At 41.6% G+C, this 23,051-nt stretch overlaps 1 protein-coding gene across 1 annotated transcript in view; it reads left to right on the top strand.

Moving 5' to 3' along the window:
* The first annotated feature begins 8,707 nt into the window (after nt 1-8,707).
* LOC119653763 overlaps nt 8,708-23,051 on the top strand; it is a 36,467-nt gene continuing 22,123 nt past the window's right edge. Inside the window, exon 1 of the mRNA XM_038058744.1 lies at nt 8,708-9,305. The gene's annotated coding sequence lies outside the window, so the exon portion shown is untranslated. The remainder of the gene's footprint in view (nt 9,306-23,051) is intronic.

The following is a 23,051-nucleotide window of genomic DNA, read 5'->3' as shown; positions in this document are numbered from 1 at the left end:
GAACAAGTGGTTCCCGAAATATCGGTATTTGCAAGAATAAAATACCCACACCAACGGAAAAGAAACAACAAGTTTTTATTACTTCAATTAATTAATCGTTGGAAACACCGCATAATTTCACTCTGATTCATTTTAGTTCCCTCTTTGTTGACATCATCAATCGGGCTTCAGAAAGTCTGATTTCATCCTACGTTCCTCCTCCGACTTTACCTCCATTTACCCCTCTTAACACTTTTCAACTCCCTTGTCAGAAATATTTTTAAATATTGCTGTGTAATCTGGTACCCCTCCCACAACCGCGACTGTCGCGCTATTGAAGCCGTGAAACGTAAATTCACCCGGAAACTCTTTTCAAACAAAACCTTCCCCGTGAGGACATCCGTTACGCCTCCACACCTTCAATCTTCCTTCCCTGCAGCAACGCCGCATTTTCCTTGATAAGTGTACCCTTTCCTAACTCTGTAATTGTCTCAGGAACTGCCCTGCCAACTACGATATTATATACAACATCGCGTTTTGTAGCACACGTGGTGCTGACATTTTTTCGAGGAGCTTGACATCTACATACTTTTACTCTCCGACCCCGATACTATGCCCCCTACACCGTCCTACAGTTTGGGTCCTTTGGCTCGTTTCCTTCTTTAGTTGTAAGGTTAAGTTAACCCATTTACTTGCTCTCCCTTCTGAGGACAACATGTAACTTGGAATTTACTTTTTATGTATTAACTTTGATTTAATAAATAAATCCCTCTAGGTAAAAGCCCCAGAAAGTATGAGACAAAAGTTGTAATCAGTCGGAAAGCCATTGAGTACGAACCAGTGTAGTAGACTTAAGGTACACAAACAATTAAGAGCCTTATGGAGCACATCACACACAAGGTTAAAATGCACCTAAAATACTGAACCTTGCGTCGGGGTCCAGCTGGGGTCTGTACCCTATGGAAGGGCCCTCAGGATTTATAGATGAGCCAATGAACCTCCCCCATGATTTAGAAAAACCCTCCTCGTAACGAAGAAAATCGTCTTACGTCAACAATGGTCTAACCAACATTTCCAAGAAGGTTGCTAAACTTTTTATACACGTTCACAGTAACGTCAATTTCGTTAGCTCCCAAAGAAGATGAATTTCACAGGCTTAATACGCTTAGCAAAACAGTGGAAGAGGAGTGGAAGCTCCTCGCACAGTCGTAAGAAGAGCCAAAAGTCAAGGCAGGAATCTTTTTCCATAAATTTACCGAAAGTAAAAATCTCCAAAAGACGCTGACCCATATATTATTAGAGAATGGATTTCTACTTGTTAAGGCCCCCCTTCATCGATCCCCTGCCCTCTTCTACGTGAAGTCAAAAAGTAGGGCCTTCATAGTGTAAATGGAGAAAATTGATGAAGACAAATGTTCTTAGAGCCAGCCTAAACTTGAAACCTGTGCTATCCCAGGATCTTTCTCTATTCATCCCTCGATGACACTCTGTACATATATTAAATACCTCTTGAACGATTTGAAGTTAAAACATCGAATATAAACATAATTTTCTTCCATAAGAAATATTCGGTATATAAACTTCACTATATTAAACGTTTCCATCCACCATGGTCGGAAATCTGTGTATCCTTTCGACGAGCCACTAAAGTGCAATATGTGCCCAATCCAGAATAACATCAACAGCCACCAGCCACGAGGCAACAGTCAGTGAAGCAAGACTCAATTTAGAGAAAATCAACAGCGCACACAACACGTTTCACAATGTAGCGCTTCGTCCTTGCCATCCTTGTGCTCCTCCACGATGACACAATCGCCTGTATCGCTTTCGGTGTGAATCGTAACTACTCAACCACATGTTGTTGCACATTCCAAGGACCTATAAGCACTTGGCACGAAGCTGCAGAAGATTCCGCGTTTAGGGATGGAGGAAATCTGTGGGGTAGGTGGGTGAATCACGACTCCCTTTTACTGGGGAGCGAGTGCTGATTCCTCGTCGTTACTGCAATTACGAATTTGTTTCCCAAGACCATCAGGATAAAGACATCTCAGTTCGGCATCTGTAAGTGATGGGGGAGAAGCAACACGGTAATGTGTGAATTCTTTGGCGAAGTGGATGATTTTGAATTGTTGAGTATGTGGAAAAAATGTCTCAATAAGGCTGGGGAGGACTTAGATTTTGAGAAGAAAAGTTAGGTTTCTGTTACGTCAAAGGACATTTTTTCACATAAATCTCTATTCATATCTTTTCTACTTAAAAGGCTCACAATAATTTTTCAAATCTTAAAAACTAGTTACAAATCGCACTCCTCCTAAAGCAACTTTCACCAAGGCCAGTTAACGTTTGTCAGTTTTTAATTTGGACAAAATCTAGAAATTGCCTGTCAGTAAGCTTCTCACACGTTGGTAAATCTTGAGATGATTATAGTCTTGCTTTACATCTATCTGTGAGATTAACAGCTTCATATTTAGCTACGCTGAGCTTGACGGTCTTTGGTATGGTATCGGAGCTCTAGAACGATGTGATTACCTCCTCTCCTAATGGTCATTAAGGTTGCACCAAGACCGTGTATCCCCATTACATATTGAAGCAGAGTTTTGCCAAAACCAATCTTGTCATTCAGATCACCCATCACAGTCCTAATATCAGCTCTCTACCGGAAATCTCCGTTGATGCCGAGCACTGCACAGTTATGAGGTTGCGTACTCTGGACCGAAATGTTGCTCTATTAAATGGCAGTTTGGTGAGTGGTGCAAAATATGGAAGAGCAATCTTAAAGTCGACGTTGCCCCTTTAGAGCTGCCTCGGATGATGTAGTCTTTTTCTCGAGAACATGGTCACGATGACGTATAGCTGTGATGGAAATCGTGCCTCCTCATCATCGCAAATGAGCACCGTCGGAAGGAAGAATCGCTAAGTAGACGGCAACAAAAGGTGATTGGAAAGGAAGGGACCTGTAAAATACCAATAATTATAATCTCGTCCAGTTTTCCTTCCTTCCTTCCTTGCCTTGCTAATATTTAAAAAAAAATCATTGTCCTGAAATAATACGGTGCCACAATACTCGCTTCCTCCAGGACACTCAGGGCGTAAGCGAAGTAGTACTCTTTTGTTTGCCTTTGTACTCTAGAAAGCCAAGTACTGGGCAGACTTGATCTGCAACTGCAAGATTCCGATCCAGGTTGAGGGACATCACAGTTGTACAGTTCTATGCACCGATGGAGACTTCCGATATAGTGGAGGAGGATACTTTCTACGAGCAATACGCAGTTCCTGAGAGACTTCCTAAAGATGACATTGTGATTGTGATGTCAAAGTGGGCTCCGACTTGTGAAAGGGAAGCACCGTTTTAGCGACCATAACGATAATTTTAGAAGGTTTGTAGATTTTTGCAGTTGCCAGCGTCTCGTCATTGGTTACACATTGTTGGAGCGCGGAAGTAACCATAAGGTCTGGATATGCGTATCAAGAGAGGCGTTGACATCGGCCTCGAAAGGAATCACCATCTAATGGTCTTATCTCACTTATCGCAGGGTGGTTGGAGAGCTGCGACCACCAAATTCAACATCGACCACTTGTATGACGTTTGACAGTGGGAGAACTATCTTGCTGATGGGACGGCAGGGACAGTAAGTAACCCGTCTGAGAATATTGATGAGCATTGGACCGCCATCAAACATCCACTTTCCTCGGATGCTACGCCACGCCTAAAGGGGGTACCATAGGATTTGACTGATTGCGGGATCGACGAAGCTGGTCGATGAACGGAAGGAATTTTTCTTTTTTGGGTTCATAAGTGGGGTCGGTTCGTAGTGATCGGTTGTGCCATTTTATTTTATCAAAGACCTGATCTGTATGTAGTTGTGAGGCCTTCAAATCATCATTCAGTGTATTAAGCCACCGTAGTTCCGGTCCGCCTTTTGGGTGCTTACTTTCGACTTCGATGTTCAGTCCATTCTTGGCAAGTTAATTTTCGTTACCGTGAATTACATGACATAACATCAAAGACGCTTTTTTCGCAATTCTTCCACGATCAATGCAACCCCAGACCGATCGCGGATATCCTCATTTCGGATGTGATCAAGGTGTGTGACACCATTAGTCTAAAGTAACATTTTCGTCTCCATTACCGCAAGATGACTTCCATTGTTTTTTATAGTCTGCCAACACTCAAAACTGTAGAGGGCGAATGACGTTTCGGTAAAATTTAGATTTGAGACGTTTGTGCGATGATACGTCGATCCAAAGAACGCCAGTTATGAAACGAATTCAAGGTTTTGTTGACCGCAACGAGTGGAGGGAAAGTATAACCCGGCCAACTCCAATATCGGCCAAAATCGCGGGAAATTCGACATAGTATGAACCGTAATAGAAGGGAATTTACTATTGCGATGGGCAGGAAAGCGAAAGATGTCGTAGAATGCGATGATTTCAGAGGTGTCTACAGCATCACGAAAGAATTTCCATGTGGTCTCAAACCTTGGTCCTATGAAGGACATTAATGGTCGGCTTGTCATCCACGATGACGAGTAGCTGAAAAAGTGGAAGGAATATAACCGTATCACATCCGATGAAGTTCCGCCTCTTGTGGATGGAATGGTTAGTCACCGTAACATACGACTGTTCCTCCAAACAGAAGAGAAATCATCCCGGCTGCCAATGCATTCAAACGAGTAAAGCCTCTAGATTTTACGGTTTCCCTGCAGAGGTATTTATCGCTGCGCATGCAGTCTCTGGAAATCCTGGGAATTCGAGACCTCTCCCAGTGAGTGGAAGAAGAGGATGATCGATAAGATTCCCGTTTTCCGAAATAGAAAGGTATCTGCGTGATCCCTGCTGTCGCAAAGATAAAATAATCCTAAGGACGCATTAAAGAACATCTCGAAAGCATGGTTAATAGAGAGTAGGCTGGTTCCCGCTGCAAATCACCCCGCATTGACCACATCAACACCCCTCGATAATCTTGGAACAGTGTGTGGAGTTCATATATTCGTTTCACCTGCTCTGCATGGATTTCGAGAAAGCTTTCGACAGCGTAAACAGGAGTGTATCTGGTCGCTCTACGTAGAAAATGTATTCCTGAGAAACTAGCAGCCATTATTACAGTGACATATGATAGCGCAAAATGTCACGTGCTGCGTCGAGTTAAAATTTCGCAGCAATTAGAAGTCCAAAGCAGAGGCCGCGGTTGCATCTTGTCGCAGATATTATTTCTTCTTGTGATCGATGACATTCTTCATTCTGCCTTATCCGGAGAACATCGAGAAGTTCAATAGGTCATGATATCTTTCCTGAAACACCTCGATTATGCTAGTGACATGCTTGCTCTCACCGGGTCACGGGCCTTGGCTAAATGGCTCTGGATTTGGAGAGAGAGGCAAGTAGGACATTATGCCTGTCGTGTATTGCACCGGCGCCATAACAATTCAGTCAGAAATGAGATTGTCTAAGGCCTCTACCACCGCAATGTCAACCACACCACCACCTTTGATGTACCGATGCAGGTTCATCCATTTCGCGGCAGAATTTGAACGATGCATTTCTAATTTTGGCATAGTAGTCCGTATGCGCTGCTGGACGTTTTCCAGATCGGTCTTCGTCCATGGCAATATGCCATCAATGGCGCAACAACCGGTAACCGGTCTAGGCCTGCCTTAATAAGGAGCTCCAGACATCCCGGTTTTGCGCCGAGGTCCACCAATTCGATATCCCTTAAAGCTGTCTGGCGTCCTGGCCTACGCCATCGCTCCATCTTAGGCAGAGTCTGCACCGTCTTCTTTTTCTACCATAGATATTGCCCTTCTAGACTTTCCGGGTGGGATCATCCTCATCCTTACGGATTAAGTGACCCACCCACCGTAACCTATTGAGCCGGATTTTATCCACAACAGGACGGTCATGGTATCGCTCATAGATTTCGTCATTGTGTAGGCTGCGGAATCGTCCATCCTCATGTAGGAGTCAAAAATTCTTCGGAGGATTCTTCTCTCGAACCCGGCCAAGAGTTCGCAATTTTTCTTGTTAAGAACCCCAGTTTCCGAGGAATACATGAGGACTGGCAAGATCATAGTCTTGTACAGTAAGAGCTTTGACCCTATGGTGAGACGTTTCGAGCGGAACAGTTTTTGTAAGCTGAAATAGGCTTTGTTCGCTGACAACGACCGTACGCGGATTTCATCATCGTAGCTGTTATCGGTTGTGATTTTCTACCCTAGATAGGAGAAATTGTCAACGGTCTCAAAGTTGTATTCTCCTATCCTTATTCTTCCTGTTTGACCAGTGCGGTTTGATGTCGTTGGTTGGTTCGTCTTCGGTGCTGACGTTGCCACCATATATTTTATCTTGCCTTCATTAATGTGCAGCCCTAGATCTCGTGCCATTCACCGCCTGCTCGATCTGGATGAAGGCAGTTTGTACGTCTCGGGTGGTTCTTCCCATGATGTCGATATCGTCAGCATAGGCCAGTAGTTGGGTGGACTTAAAGAGGATCGTACCTCTTGCATTTACATCACCATCACGGATCACTTTCTCGAGGGCCAGGTTAGAGAGGACGCATGATAGGGCATTCCCTTGTCGTAGACCGTTGCTGATGTCGAATGGTCTTGAGAGTGATCCTGCTACTTTTATCTGACCTCGCACATTGGTCAGGGTCAGCCTAGTCAGTGCGTTTATTTTATTCTTCCTAAAGCGATGCGGCTTCAGCACCAGCTTTACAAGTCGGACAGCAGAGGATCCTTCATATCCACAACTGGAGCATGGGTTTCTTGTGGAATTCGATTAATCACTTTACTTTGGCGTAATCGATATAGCATCTAAAGACATTTCTTTGGCTTCTAGTTGTTCTACAGCTCGTTGATCCAACTCGGCATCCCTTCTGCTTCGCGGACAGAATGTGGTCGAATTCGAGGTGCGCATTGACTTTTACTCTAATTATGGAGGTAATGAATTTGTGGGGAGCTGCACCGTATCTTTTTTTCCATAATGAGAAATGATTTAAATTCCTTACACCGACTAATGACCTGGTTTATGCCATGTGAAAACCTCAGAGTTGCTGAAGATGCTTAGAACCTGGGAATACCTAGCCTATTTAAAGGACCCATATCCAAAAATTCTATATAGGTTCTTTCAGGTTCGTCGCGAACCTCAGCGGAGACTGCAGCCGAACGATGAAGAAGATTGCTTTGGCAAGTACTTAAATTGTTCCCCCACGGTGCCTCCGCTCTCATTCACAGTTTCTACGATCGACGAGCACCCTGATAAGCAGCAAATCTACACGCCGCCTAGCCCTAATTAAATTAAAATCAAAGTGATAAATTTATAATGATAGTTGTTCGATTTCCTTTTTAAGGTTTTGTGTAAACATATTAGGTGCTACATATTAGGAAATACACAAAACCTTTCTTACCTGAAGCGCCCAGCTTCCGGTTTCCCGACTTGTTTAACCTGTCTTTGTTGTTGCGTCAGGTTGCCGCAGTGTGTAAGATTCTCACCTATTAAAAGCACCCCCACTGTTTCCTTTTTCCATCCCCACGAAAACGCCGCAAAGCATTATTTCACAAGGAGGACTGCACTTTAAACGACCAAGCCTTCTGTTTGCGCCCTCCTTGAGCGGCAAGCTTTTCTAAGTTCCGCCTGAATCCCTTTGAATATGGGGTTCATTTGTGTGTTTGCCTCCGACTTCAATATTTCCCACGACGACGTTCTAAGTTCTAACGCTAAATTTTAGAGAGTCTTCCAGATTCCTTTTCTCTAAGCAAAATCGTTGACAGTGGATCATGACATGCTGCAGGGCTTCAGGTGCGTAACCACATTCAAAGCAAAGGGATGAGGTAGTAGTTAATCTCCCCTTGTAGTTTCTGAATCCACTCCTCAATATGGGGAATCAAAGTGTGGATATAGCGGCCCCTCTGCGAGTCATCCCACCGTTGCTGCCACATTATTACTGACAAAGTTATAATAGGCCAAAGCTGGATGGTCGCTTCTGGGCAAATTCAAGGCTTTGAATGTCAATATCAATTGAAAGTGGATATTCTCACATAATATATGCATATATTACGTGCTACATACTAATGGGACAAATGCACACTGAAATCTTTTTATAAAAGAAATACACAAAACCTTTCATACCTGAAGCGTCCAGCTTCCGGTTTCCCGACTTACTTTAAGATTAATTTTGTTAAGGGCTACATGAAATATTGGCATGCAGTTTCAATGTTAGCTAAAATTAATTTCGAAACTTCGGAATAAAAAGGACATCAACCAGAACGGGGTACACAATTTTACCAGGAGTAAATTAATTCCGAACTATAGTGAATCGATTGTGAGATTGGAATTGTTGCTCCATTCAAATGAATGTCTATGCCTGATGTATACCCCAGATAACTTCTATATCAACAAGATACGCTTCCACTTACCGTCTATCCAATTTATCGGGCATAACTCTTCCTCTGCATCGCGGACAAGGATACCTACTCGTACAAGAAAAACTTTCCAACGATGTTTAAATCCTGTCTATTTCACTGAAACATCTCCGCAGCATTTCCCACTAAAAGCCTTGTGCTATATCACAGAATCCTTAGTGCAAGGAAACCGACATTCCGTCAACATGACAATGAACAACAATAAAAGGATGCACTGGTCCGCCCGTTCATGCCATCCCCTCCCGTTCGTCAATTCACCACCGCTAATAGGACTCCCAACATACACCCTCTATGTATGAATGCGTTATTTGAAAATTTTTAAGGCTCAAACAATCCGTTACCGACTTTTGCATATTTTTTTCTGCTCTTCGTTAGTTTGTTCCTGCTTTGCATCCATCCACCGTTCGTCCTTACACCCTTCGATTTGAAAACGTAGTACGGTTGAAACTCTCCAGAATGCGCTCAGAACTTTGTATTGTTCCAGGAGTTTCAGAATTGTCGTGACGAAGGGAAGACCGGAGCGCGGCGGAGCTTCGTACGGCCTGTTCAAGGGGGGCAACCCTTAATCGAGGGTGGATTTTAAAATTTTCAGTCTGTGATTCACTTGATTTCAAACTGTCACCGGAGACAGTGTCGGGATATAAAGTGCTTTGAAACACATCAGTGCGTATTTGAATAGCCGACGGTTGGTGGCTTTTTGAATTAGAAAGTGGTTGAATAGTTCAGACAAGTGTTTGGAAGGGTTGAATGTGTTCTAAAGAAATAATTGAAAAATTGAGCAGAACTTTAGTTTTTTAATAGCCAACTTATTAATGTGAACTTAAATACTCAAAAGTGTTAAATCCAAAATATTTTTTGAACAGTGAAAATAATATTAAAATCTGAAGGAAAATAAATATCTGAAAGGTGAATATAGATTTCAAATCAATGATCAATTTTCAAGCATAATATTTAGCCAATTTAGAAAAGCCTGTAGTGGATTCATCTACTTGAAGATGATAAAGCTAACATGGTTCATACGTAATTTGTTAACAAATAAACCAAGTTTGATTAGAAGAAATCTAGACGAATTCCCTTACTTTAAAAATCAGCTGAAACTAAAAGAAAATCCCTCTTCAAATATAAGATGAAATATCTTTTACAACCGGTTCCGGAAGTACTGTACTCTGCTTAACTGTTTTAGCCACAAATTAGAATCTTTTTGTTTTTTCTTCTGGTTAATGGAACCACTAGCGAACCTAATTTACAGTGTAATCGTGTAGAGTCCTTATAAACGGAATAAGATGTGGATATATTAAGAACGCCTTTATTTAAACTGGTATCGTTCCATGATTATGACCTTTATGGAAAGGTATCTCTAAACTAACTCTTCATGACTAAAATCCCCATAGTCCTTAACTGTGGAACGTCTGCCGCTAAATAACACTCTTATGAAGCAAAACCCTGGATACTTTTGAACGGTTGCTATACAAGCATACCTTACTAGAATGCATTACGATAAAGTGATTATCAATCATTTCCCCATGATTCTATACTTATCTCTTGCTAAAACTCTTCAAGAAATTTAAATTCATCTTCAACTGTTCTACGCTATACAGTGGAGGCCAATCACCATTCGACAGCTTTCAAGGCGGCATCATTGACTCCACATCAAAGACGAAGTGACCAAAAAGGTACCACCATGTGTGGTTTGCAGGGTTGAACTTTTTGGTTCCCCTGTGTTTCAAGAAAATGAAAAGATTATTGGGACAACTCTATTGTTTTTATTATCAGCTTCCCTGTAAAGGAGGCGCTCTGCATATGGAAGAAGACCTTCTGAAGAGAGAAGGTTCGGTTAAACTGGCCTCCCTATGTATGAGCGAAACCTATTTCAACTTCAGAGGTAGATTCTACAAGCCAACCTCAGGAGTTGCAATAGGTAACCCCTTCTTACCATTACTCAGCGAAATCTTCATGAAAAAAATGGAAGAGAGGATGGGCAAGGAGGGAACAGTCCCTCATTTTTGGGTAAGATATTTGGATGATGTCCTAGCCGTGGTTAAGAGACAAGATACAACCTCCATGTTGGCAAGCCTTAACAACATCCACAAGAATGTTATCTTCACAATGCAGATGAAAGTGGACCATTGCCTGCCATTTTTGGATATCAAAATAATCTTGATCACAAAAAATGACCCCCTTCAACTCCATGATCCATCGACAGACAACAACAAGAAAACTCAGAGGTCAGAAATAGATTCCCTTGCGTCTACTCAAGGGCAACGCGAAACATTAGAAAATTAATGGAGAAAACAAACCTGGTACCGATGCCTAAAAGCAGGAAAGGACAGCTAAAACAAAAACTGGGTTCCCCAAAAGACTGCCTGCAAAAGAATGAGAGGAGTGGGATATACAAAATTGATTGTCCAGAATGCGACCAGGTCTACTTTGGACAAACTAAAAGTCTGGCGGCCACCAGGATCAGAAGGGAAGGACTCGTCGAATCGTCATAGTCAAGTATATGGTAAGCAGGAACTGTAACATCACAATTGATAACTACGAGATGCTACAAACGGTAAAGAAACACGGTTATTGGACATCCAAGAGAGTCTGGAAATCTCTAGACTATCGGAGTGTGAACACAGATTTTGGGAACACCCCATCATAGCTCTTCAACATAATTTAGGAAAAATCAGGGCTAATCCTTAATTAATCAAATAACTCCAGATATTTCAATTGACAAACTAATTATCGTGCAATTGAAGTGTCCGGAAAATTTTCAGAGAAAAATGGTGACAAAGCCTTCTTTAACTTCATCATCATCATCATCATCAACGGCGCAACAACCGGTATCCGGTCTAGGCCTGCCTTAATAAGGAACTCCAGACATCCCGGTTTTGCGCCGAGGTCCACCAATTCGATATCCCTAAAAGCTGTCTGGCGTCCTGGCCCACGCCATCGCTCCATCTTAGGCAGGGTCTGCCTCGTCTTCCTTTCCTACCATAGATATTGCCCTTATAGACTTTCCGGGTGCGATCATCTTCATCCATACGGATTAAGTGACCCGCCCACCGTAACCTATTGAGCCGGATTTTATCCACAACCGGACGGTCATGGTATCGCTCATAGATTTCGTCATTGTGTAGGCTACGGAATCGTCCATCCTCATGTAGGGGGCCAAAAATTCTTCGGAGGATTCTTCTCTCGAACGCGGCCAAGGGTTCGCAATTTTTCTTGCTAAGAACCCAAGTTTCCGAGGAATACATGAGGACTGGCAAGATTATAGTCTTGTACAGTAAGGACTTTGACCCTATGGTGAGACGTTTCGAGCGGAACAGTCTTTGTAAGCTGAAATAGGCTCTGTTCGCTGACAACAACCGTGCGCGGATTTCATCATCGTAGTTGTTATCGGTTGTGATTTTCGACCCTAGATAGGAGAAATTGTCAACGGTCTCAAAGTTGTATTCCCCTATCCTTATTCTTGTTCGTGTTTGTGTTTGACCAGTGCGGTTTGATGTTGTTGGTTGATTCGTCTTCGGTGCTGACGTTGCCACCATATATTTTGTCTTGCCTTCATTGATGTGCAGCCCAAGATCTCGCGCCGCCTGCTCGATCTGGATGAAGGCAGTTTGTACGTCTCGGGTGGTTCTTCCCATGATGTCGATATCGTCAGCATAGGCCAGTAGTTGTGTGGACTTGAAGAGGATCGTACCTCTTGCATTCACCTCAGCATCACGGATCACTTTCTCGAGGGCCAGGTTAAAGAGGACGCATGATAGCGCATCCCCTTGTCGTAGACCGTTGTTGATGTCGAATGGTCTTGAGAGTGATCCTGCTGCTTTTATCTGGCCTCGCACATTGGTCAGGGTCAGCCTAGTCAGTCTTATTAATTTCGTCGGGATACCGAATTCTCTCATGGCCGCGTATAGTTTTACCCTGGCTATGCTATCATAGGCGGCTTTAAAGTCGATGAACAGATGGTGCAACTGTTGTCCATATTCCAACAATTTTTCCATCGCCTGCCGCAGAGAGAAAATCTGATCTGATCTGGAGTGAAGCCTCTTTGGTATGGGACAATGATGTTCTGGGCGTATGGGGCTATCCGGCCTAACAAGATAGTGGACAATATCTTATAGATGGTACTCAGCAACGTGATACCTCTATAATTGCTGCACTGTGTGATATCTCCCTTTTTATGTATGAGACAGATTATGCCTCGTTGCCAATCGTCAGGCATTGATTCGCTGTCCCATACCTTGAGCACAAGTTGATGAACCACTTGGTGTAACTGGTCGCCTCCATATTTAACCAATTCGGCTGTAATTCCATCGGCTCCTGGCGAATTGTGATTTTTCAGCCGATGAATTGCACGGACTGTTTCTCCTAAACTTGGTGGTGGCAGTATTTGTCCGTCGTCTTCAGTTGGCGGGACCTCCAACTCGCCGATGTTCTGGTTGTTCAGTAGCTCATCAAAGTACTCAACCCATCGCTCTAATATGCCCATTCTGTCGGAAATCAGATTTCCCTCTTTGTCTCGGCAGGATGAGCATCGAGGTGTATAAGGCTTCCTCCTGCTGACTTGTTGGTAAAACTTCCGCGCCTGGTGCGGTTGCTCCCTGTACTTTTCTAGTTCACAGACTTGTTGGTTCTCCCAGGCTTCCTTTTTCCATCTGTCAAGTCGCTTCTCTGCTCGACGGAGTTCGTGATAAGTCTCTGCACGTGCCCGCGTTCTTTGAGAATGCAACATTACTCAGTATGCGGCGTTCTTCCGTTCCGTTGCTAGCTTACATTCATCGTCAAACCAGCCGTTCCGACTCCTTTTGCGGCTGGAGCCAAGTATATTTGTGGCCGTATCCATGATAACGTTCTTCAGGTGGTTGTGAAGATCATTAGTTGATGCTTCATCTCCATTTCCCTCTTATAGGTGTCGCGGAGGGTTGTGTTGTGGATGGCTTCAGTGTTCACTCTCACCTGATTGTCAGAGGGGATTCTAGGTGGTATTGTTATTCGCGCTCGGAGCACCATGCCAACGAGATAGTGATCCGAGTCTATATTGGCCCCCCTATATGTTCTGACATTCATCAAGGCTGAGAGGTGGCGGCGTTCGATCAACACGTGGTCAATTTGGTTGAAAGTGGTCCCGTCTGGAGAGGCCCACGTATGTTTGTGGACCGCTTTCCGCGCAAACCAGGTACTTCCAACAACCATTTCGTGGGACCCTGCTAATTGAATAGTCCGCAGTCCGTTATCATTTGTTTTTTCGTGTAAGCTATGGGAGCCAACGTATCGCCTGAATACGGGCTCCTTCCCTACTTGGCTGTTAAAATCCGCAAGTATGATTTTGATATCATATCTGGGACAGGCTTCGAGGGTTCTTTCTACTGCCTCGTAGAAGGTATCCTTCTCCGACTCTGCAGCCTCCTCTGTAGGGGCGTGAATGTTTATGAGGCTTATATTTCTAAACTTGCCTCGCAAGCGCAGAGTGCATAGCCGTTCGCTTATGCTTTCAAAGCCGATAACAGCAGGTTTCATTTTTTGGCTGACTAAGAAACCTACTCCGAGCACATGGTTTACTGGATGACCGCTATAATATATGGTGTAGTGGCTCTTCTCCAGGAAACCGGTCCCTGTCCATCGCATCTCTTGCAACGCTGTTATATCAGCCCTATATTGGGACAGGGTATCGGCTAGATGCTTATCAGCTTCATCTCTGGGGCGCACGTTCCATGAGAAAATGCGCAAATCGTTGTTCCTTTTTCGTTGCCGGGTCCGTCGTTTTAAAATCCGTCCTATCCGAGGCTCCTGTTGTGGCTTCGTAACAAGTTGTTTTCCGTGTAGGGTTGTCAGCCCTACCCAACCCCCAACCTGGAGGACCAGTTGGTACAATTTGTCCCGTTTTTAGGCGCGGGAGACTCGCCTTCATCCTTCTCCGTCTGCAGCTTTTCGTCAAGAAAGAGCTCCCAGCGGTCACCACGTGGAGGTGGAGATAGGATTTGGTAGTAGAGCTGTTGGTGTTGGTTCAGCAGGCATTTCCCAGGTTTTATGCTCCATCGTGGGTACCAATCCACGTTTCCACGTAAGGTTGGTTTACTGTCTGTCTATTCAAATCGGTTTACTCTCTGGCTGTTGGTCCGTCTGTCCATCACCTACTATCTTAAAACCAATTTCTCCTATTGACACGAAATTTGGTAGAAAGGTGGAACTTGTGAATTCCCTCGCTCAAGTTTAAGAGGATGCAAATTTTTTGTTCACCGAATATAGTCATGTGAGTTATCAAATGAGTACTTTTCAAAGCTAGTATCAGTTCTGATGTTTAATGCAAAAGGAGGCTGTTTGGGGGCTGGAAAGTGATCATTTCTTTCACGGACCCAGTCTTAGAAACTGCTGATGCCAAAAATTTGAAAAATCAGGCATCAAAATATCCTTTATACTGATACCAGTCTAAGTAAAGTTAATAATAGGATATTACCCTATACATTATAAGCATTGAGCGGGGAAGATGATATTAACGAAATTATAATAAGTATAACGTCTCACCATAGGGTCAAAGCTCTTACTGTACAAGACAATGATCTTGCCAGTCCTTATATATTCCTCGGAAACCTAGGTTCTTAGCAAAAAAAAATTGCGAACTCTTGGCCGGGTTCGAGAGAAGAATCCTCCGAACAATTTTTGGCCCCTTACATGAGGATGGACGATTCCGTAGTCTACATAACGACGAAATCTATGAGCGATACCATGACCGTCTGGTTGTGGATAAATTACGAAACAGGTTGAGGTTGGCGGGTCAGCTAATCCGTATGGATGAGGATGATCCAGTCCGGAAAGTCTATAAGGGCAATATCTATGGTAGAAAAACAAGACGATGCAGACCCTACCTAAGATGGAGCTATGGCGTAGATCAAGACACTAAAGAGCTTTTAGGAATATCGAATTGGTGGACCTCGGCGCAAAACCGGGGTGTCTGCAGTTCCTTATTAAGGGAGGCCTAGACCGGATACCGGTTGTTGCGCCGTTGATGATGATTATGATGATATCTTTAATAAGTAAACCTAGTGTATAGGTAAACTCTTCTCCAACTGAAAGCCACGAGCTAGATACAGGTTACAATGGGATAAACTGCATTAGGACTTTGTTGTTTGGTTGTTCTTTTCATTTGTGAAGCTAAGGGTGTTTGAGGGGAAATGTTACTTTACACTGAACTTCTGGATATCCTTCAAATAATATAGAATAGAGAATTTCGATAACGGTGAGGATGATCTTTAACAGTGACAGAATATAGCTTTTCCTTCAATAATTTGCACTTCAAATCTTGGTCTTTTACCATTTTGAGGTTTTCTCCTGTTGTTCCTCTATGCATTACATTTCCTCAAAATATTTACTCAGCCTATCTAAGTTTAATAATAATTCATGTTTTTAACTCAATTTTTCAATGCATTTTGAAGATTTGTAGATTATAGTCTAGGTTTGATCTTCTGTCCGAATCAATTTAGATAGTCCGTATTCTTAGTAGCGACTTTCTACAGGCGCGAGCAAACCCATCAAATTTCACTCGCATAAGGACTATATATAAGAAAGGCTTTTTAACCCCCTTTAGTCCTCGATTTTATCCCTTCGAATGCCAAATAAATTCCGTTTGGCAGGCAAACTAAGAACACCTTTTTAATTTTCCCGCCAATCCCGATTCAGTTTTCGATAACTGGATTCTCCTATTCCCGTCGATACTGGAACTACCAGTGTTATCTTCTTAATTTTCGTAGACACTTTCGTTCGCTCATTTTTTTAAGTAGCATGCCTTTCGTCTGATAGTTTGTTGGTATTCCAAGGAGTCATTTGATTTTTTGTTACATGTCTTATTCTGTTTCTCTTCTTTACTTCCCACTTGTTGCTTCGGCAAATCACTCCTCAAAAGCCTTAATATATAATAGAATAATTGTTTGCCTCTTCTACTCTATGAAGTGCTACAGTTCATTGATCTTCTCGCAATGAGGGAAAAACATTGTTTCTGTCCTCGCCCTCATTTCATTCCGTATCCCACTAAATTTTTACAACGCCGCAATTCCTGAACGGCGCAACATACTCAAATGAATCAAGCTTTTTAGAAAATTTGCATTGATATCTCGTTCAACTTCATCTTTTCATCCCAAGCTGTTCGATTCGTAGAATCCACATTCGCATGTCTAATGAGAGTGAGGTGAAAAGGGAGATTCCCGGGGAGTTTTCTTGGGGGCACGGAACAGAAATTTCAATGATAAAAAGGGCTCACCTATGAGCTCTTCTTACCCCGGGATTTCCTCTCTAGCCTCACGCGTTCGCAAAACTTCTGATTCATATGTAAATGCACATCTGCCCCTTGAAGATAATAGTCAACCTCAAAGTTCAATATATACAGTTATGTCTATGTAGTTTTACATGAGTACCTGTGGAGTTGACTTTACCCCACGGTGAGATGATGAGATGAGATGACCCCCCGACTCGGGTCTGATCGTCCTAGTTAGGCCTTTGGAGCATTCGGTTACTACATCACGGTCAGCAAACCATGGTGAGTACAGCATATCCCGGTGCCACCATATAGAGGTTCTCTTCGGCCATTTGATTTTGATCCGAAAGACCTCGCCCCCACTTCAGAACACCATGCTCCATTCGCTCAAAATTCGTTAAAAATTTTTGCAAGGAGCCACGATCAAATTTTACCTTTAACCTTCACAGTTTTCTTCATGGCCCTATTGAATGAAGTACGTATACCCCGAAACTATTGTATGAATTGTCAGTCGTGACTGGGACTACGCTAGTTAAAACAGCACTTACTACAAACAAGCGTCACATGGAGGCACACTGACCGACTTTTTGACAATCCTCCAGTATAATCTGAGTCTCATTACTTCTCAAGCAGTTTTGCTATATTTCTATACATAATTCTGGTGCCACTTTGATAAGATCATTTTCTCAAGAAATTTAATTTGAATCAATCTAGGCTTAAACAAGTCAGAAGCCGGAAGCTCCAACTTTAGATTTTGAAACACTTTGTAGGTTCCTTGAGAAGGACGATTCCTTCTGTCCATAACTCTCCATTAAATGTGTCAGACTTTAGGCATTCAATGTGTTGCGGACATTCTGCATATTACGATGCAATTAATTTATGCGAAACAGATGATTTTTACCTACTCTAATTTGGTTAATAGCAGTAGGATTTCTACCAAACACCGTATCTTGGCCCATATTATCGCAAAATAACTTGACTTAAATGGGCCTTAGATACAGAAAAAACATCCTCAGAGCATCTTATTTATCAATATTTTTTTCTTTTTAATTTGCGTGGATTATTAAGCATTATTTTCAGAATATTATGCAAAATTTTCATAAAAAATGTTAGGAATTTGAGAATTAAGCTAGTAATCAGGATAACTCATTATTGCTTCATCCAGAATTTAAAAACCAAAGAGATTTTTAGTAGAGAAGTTTATCTTGGATTTAAAAAAAGGAACTAACAAAATGTTCATTTTTGGATTTTTAGTAAAGGTGCAAACAAAAAACTCTGATTTTTACCAAAACAATGGCTAATTTTAAAGTTTTGTATAAAACAAAACCTTATTAAAAATCAACTGTCTGCCTGCCACACGTATTTTTCTCAGAGACGTTTATAGCTATTACCACCAAATTTGGTAGGAAAGTGGGAATTGTGAACGCTCACGCATGCAATGAGTTACATCATTCTACCTTGAATTTATGGGGGGTCCACATACATACAAGAAAGGGTGAAATTTTTTTCCACCAAATAAAGTAATGTGGGGTATCAAATGAGAGGTCTCGGTTATTACTCTCAGAAGCCGGTCTTAGTTTTGGCATTTGTTGGAAAGGTGGGGAGCGCGGGGAGTCGAAAGTGATCATTTCTTTAACGGACCCATTCTCAGAAACTACTATACTATACTACTATATGTTGCCTTGGCTCCGAAATACCTTTCATACCGATATCTGTCCAAATAAAATGAATAGTAGTATATTACTATAATTTTTAGCAATTGGCTGCGAATCCCCCTTAAGTTTATCCTAGTACTAGCTGGCTATAACATAAAGCATGATCCTGCCAAGTTTGGTGGTAATTGCACTATTACTCACAAAGTTGTAATAGGTCAAAGTTGTCACTTTGTTGCAAATTCAAGACTTAGAATGTCAATATCACCCGCGAGTGGATATTCTGACATAATATATGCATATATTACGTGCTACATACTAATGGGACAAACGCACACTCAAATGTTTTTATAAAAGAAATACACAAAACATTCTTATATGAAGCGTCCAGCTTGTTTTAATTAAAAGAAAAAATATGTTGTAATTGTAAAAAAAATAAATCCTTCGTTCAGAATTGTATGTAAGATAAGTCTGCAAAGTTTAAGTGAAATCGGTCTAGAGGTTTTCGAGAAATTTCGATTACGAACTTAAAAATAGTTTAAAGAAAAACGCGATTAAAGATTGATACATGAATAAAGTGGAGAAATATTTGTGTTTTTAATTTACATAGAATCGTCGATTCCAGGCCCATAAAGCAACAAATTCTCTCCTTCTGAGTAGCAGCCTGGGTTTTGTGTTTTGCTTTCGACATGCGGTTCTCGTCTTCTTAATGACGGGCGTTCGGAGATTCAATTGGTTGTAACTCGAAAAATGTTGCACCTAATGACGTTTTCTGCCAATATATCTTACAAGTTGCAATTTTAAAAAAAAAATTAAAAATCTATTTTCTGATCCTTTTTCTTCTGTAAAAAGGGATCGATTTCTGCCGATTTTTTTATGGATATTTTAGGAGCATCGGTTCTTGATATTTTGGTGAACTTCCTAAACCCATCTCCCCCTCTTTTCCTCTTTGCTTTGAGCTTATCACTTGCACAGCGTTTAGTGTGATGATAGTGAAACTGGATGCCCTATACTCCACCAAGGAGTGAACAGGAAACACCGTAGTACAATCAAATTTTGTGACAGTAAACCGAGCGTAAAAAAGAGCACTGTTGTCTTCGAAAACTAATTTTACCATACTTGAGATCACAATATAAACTATATAACATTCAATATTCAAATCTTAATCATTTAAATTATCCTGTGCAATTTAAACACATAACTGCTGCCAAGTACTCCTAAATTTAAATCGCATATAAATCAACTAATACAATTTGTAATCTAGGAAAAATCCTCAAGGGAAAGCAACTCTTTGTAATCAGCATAATTGCAAATATATCCCCCACAAATTAGAAAAGATAAAAAATCACAAAACCCGCCTGGCATCAACCAGTAACCCTTCATAAATCAATGAACAACCTTTCCCTCCCAACCAGTGATGTAGGGGGAACTGAATTCGGTACTTCTTACTTCCTTGACGTATATACACTTTTTTAACGAGCAAAAGCATGCTGAAAACCCTTCGTTCTCATAGTGATGATGATATTAACGGGGTTGTACGTAGCTCATACGCTACTGCCATTCGTTGATATACAAATCCACATATGCACATACACAGCAAGTATCCTACAACCTCACCTTCCTCAATGTATTCAGAAGTGAAACCAAATTTCAGAGAGATTACCAGTAAATCGAGTACTGAGTACAGGACACAAAAGGTCCATATGGCACAAGTGATGCCCAATAATGAGAGGGCGATATCAGGGATAATTTGTTAAGTGCAAGTGTTTGATAGTTGACGGAGGACATGCATGGTCCTTTTGATTGTAATTTATCATGTGTAATGTGTAGGTGTTTGGGTTTGGCTATTCATCGGGTAGAGAAAGGCGCTTCAGATTTCTGTTTCTGCATAGATGTCTGATTTGGAACAGTTAAGGGTCCTTTGAGTTTGATTGAGAAGTGAATACACCATAAGCAAAAAGAGATCGATTTGATTAGGTGTGAATTGCACAAGTACCTATTCATTGAATAGCATAACAAATCTCAAGGTGTGGTAGAACGTTATAGAAAAAAACCCATATTCGAGCGTTAAGCAGCTTATACTCGGTGTGGCAGAGCAACAATAGGTAGTACTCGGTACTTTGTTGTGTATATAAGGTATCTCTTCTTGTCGATGTGGTATTTGAGTAAATTCTGATCAATTCTATGGTGGCCAAAAATATCCCTTCACCCTGAGGAATCCTAACAGAAAATCTATCTGGAGGTAGTGCAAGCGCTTCGAAGTTATCATAGATAGGATTGCTCCATAAATTTATTAATAGACTAACAGTGATTTTCAGATTTCCTTTAGTTGTATGAATCGAGTGTGGTTTCGCTGGAATGAACTCTTCGGAAATACTCCTTGGTATATATATTCTGTCTCGGATATGCCCTTATCTACTGTGGGCTAGTAGAGTGCTATCTCTGGGGATCTGCCTTTCGGGTAGCTAAGTTGTCTGTAATGAAGTGATAACTTTGGAATATATGCATCCTTTACGAAACGATCTGGTGGTAACAATGAGGTTAGACTGGTCAATTGGAAGCTCTTTGCGTTTATTAGTAAGTGGGTTCCTCAAATTTGGAAGTAATTATCACCTCCACACCCCGTATGTTTAGTATACGCGGTGTATCTATTGTGGAGGCAGTTATGATATCGTCTAATTACGCCGATTTAGCTATATTTATGGAACGGCAAAGATTCAGGTTGGGCCCAGTGGTTGACTATAGCCTAGAGTTGTGTAGGTAAACCGGCTGGTTGAAAATGAGAACGGTGGCGTACATCTCCATTCAAATTCGGGGCGGCTGGCGAGGTACTCCCGTTGAGCGTAGTAGAAGCAAAGGTGAATCTGAAAATTTGAAAAAGGAAGGGCCCACGTTAACGCCATAGAAAAAAAAATCAGCTGTGGAAAGTTGCAAGTCAGAATACCGGAACCTGGACGCTTGGGGTATAACGCTTTTGTGTTCATCTTAAGCCAGATACTTTCCATTCGTATATAACTAAATTAAAGCATCCCGGCATATATTTCGAAACCTACATTCACAGTGAGGAAAATTGAAATCCGGACATCACGGACAACGTCGTAAGAAATATATATGTTCAGAAAAGAGTAAAAGGGGTTGTATGTATTTTTTTGGCAAAACGTTACATACATCCTGCTGAATACAATGCAAAAGAAAATTAACGAAAAAGGATAAGACAAAAAAATAGAAAGAGTTACTAGCGGTTTCGTGCAGGGCAGAGGCAACTCATCAGACACTGCCTTGCCTCTGCCCTGGGAACTGCGTGTCCGAAAGTGGCAACAGATGAAAATCGGGTCTTTTTAAATAATTGTGAACACGACAAGGGTGCAAATTTTCATCATCTTCAACGGCGTAACAATCGATACCCAGTCTAGGCCTGCCTTAATAAGGAACTCCAAACATCTGGGTTTTGCGCCGGGGACCACCAATTCGATATCCCTAAAAGCTGCCTGGCGTCCTGGCCTACGCCATCGTTCCATCTCAGGGAGGGTTGAAGCCTGTGCCAAACTAAAGTATTTCTTTTTGTTTGGGAGTGAGTAAATTGTTCTCCAACTGATCCGGTCCAACATCAAGAAAATGTGGACTTAGGACCCCTCATATTCCAAACAAATAGGATAAAATAAAGCCCTTACTGAGAGCAAATTATAAAAGAAACTAGTTTTACGCAGGCAAAATTGAAATTTGGATAATCGTAATAATGACAACAAAAACTCAAACAATGACTAGCTAATACTTGGTATGAAGATCTTTAACTTCATATACAGTCTTCACTCTTCGTCATATGGATTCGACCAGATGCTGAATTTTTTTTTCGATTTCGTTTCGTTTGCTTTTCCACAATTGAACAATAACCCAACTTGTGGCTCCCACCCTTAATGTTTTTGGTCATTGTTTAAATAGATCTTGCATATTAGACGAATACCCAATTTCTCTGCCCTGGCATACATTCTTTGTTAAGCATCGAAATATTCTCATCAATATTCCCCTCTTTGAATGCCAAATTACCCATACCGTCCGCTCCGTAAGAGCCCCTCATCAATGGTTATTTAAATAAAATTAATTGTCCACACTGTATTACAAAGCGAGCTTGTTTTAATTCCAATTTTAATATCCTGGGGCCATTGAATTGTTAATTTTAATGAAATGCCTTACATGCTCTCCATTTTAACATTGCCCGCCCCCCATAAATCCTTGAATGACAATAACACGCCTTCCAAGCAAATAGGTTTACATAATTACACTCGTATCGTATTGCAATTTGCACTTCGCGCTGAGATTTTTCATATAAAATAATAACCGCAGGCTAGCAAACAATCCAATTAAAAGTGGTTGGTAATACGTACTCATCTGTAACCTTATTAATAATAGTTGGATTTTCTTCAAACTTCCCAGGACTATGTCTTATATTATTTTTGGGTCATACATTTTGAGCCCTCACACCCCTATGTTTCATCTAATATCAGTTTCGAAAAACACTAATTGAGCCCTTTTGTTTGATACCCCACATGGCTATGTTCTGTAAAAAACAATTTTGAACCCTCCTTTCGCATGTATGGGGAGCACCCCTTGATCTCAACAGAACATTTGAAACTAACTTCTCAAACATTCGGAGAACTTTTTACCAATCTGGGGGAGAGATATCTAACTTTACTGCTGACTAACTGACTCTTCCCTGTGGAAACTACAAGAAGGTTAAAGGGACCTACTCAATGTGAATCGCTA

Source organism: Hermetia illucens, chromosome 4, assembly GCF_905115235.1.
Source record: "Hermetia illucens chromosome 4, iHerIll2.2.curated.20191125, whole genome shotgun sequence".
In the NCBI taxonomy this organism is placed as follows: Eukaryota; Metazoa; Arthropoda; class Insecta; order Diptera; family Stratiomyidae; genus Hermetia; species Hermetia illucens.
This window is presented reverse-complemented; position numbering and strand designations above follow the sequence as displayed.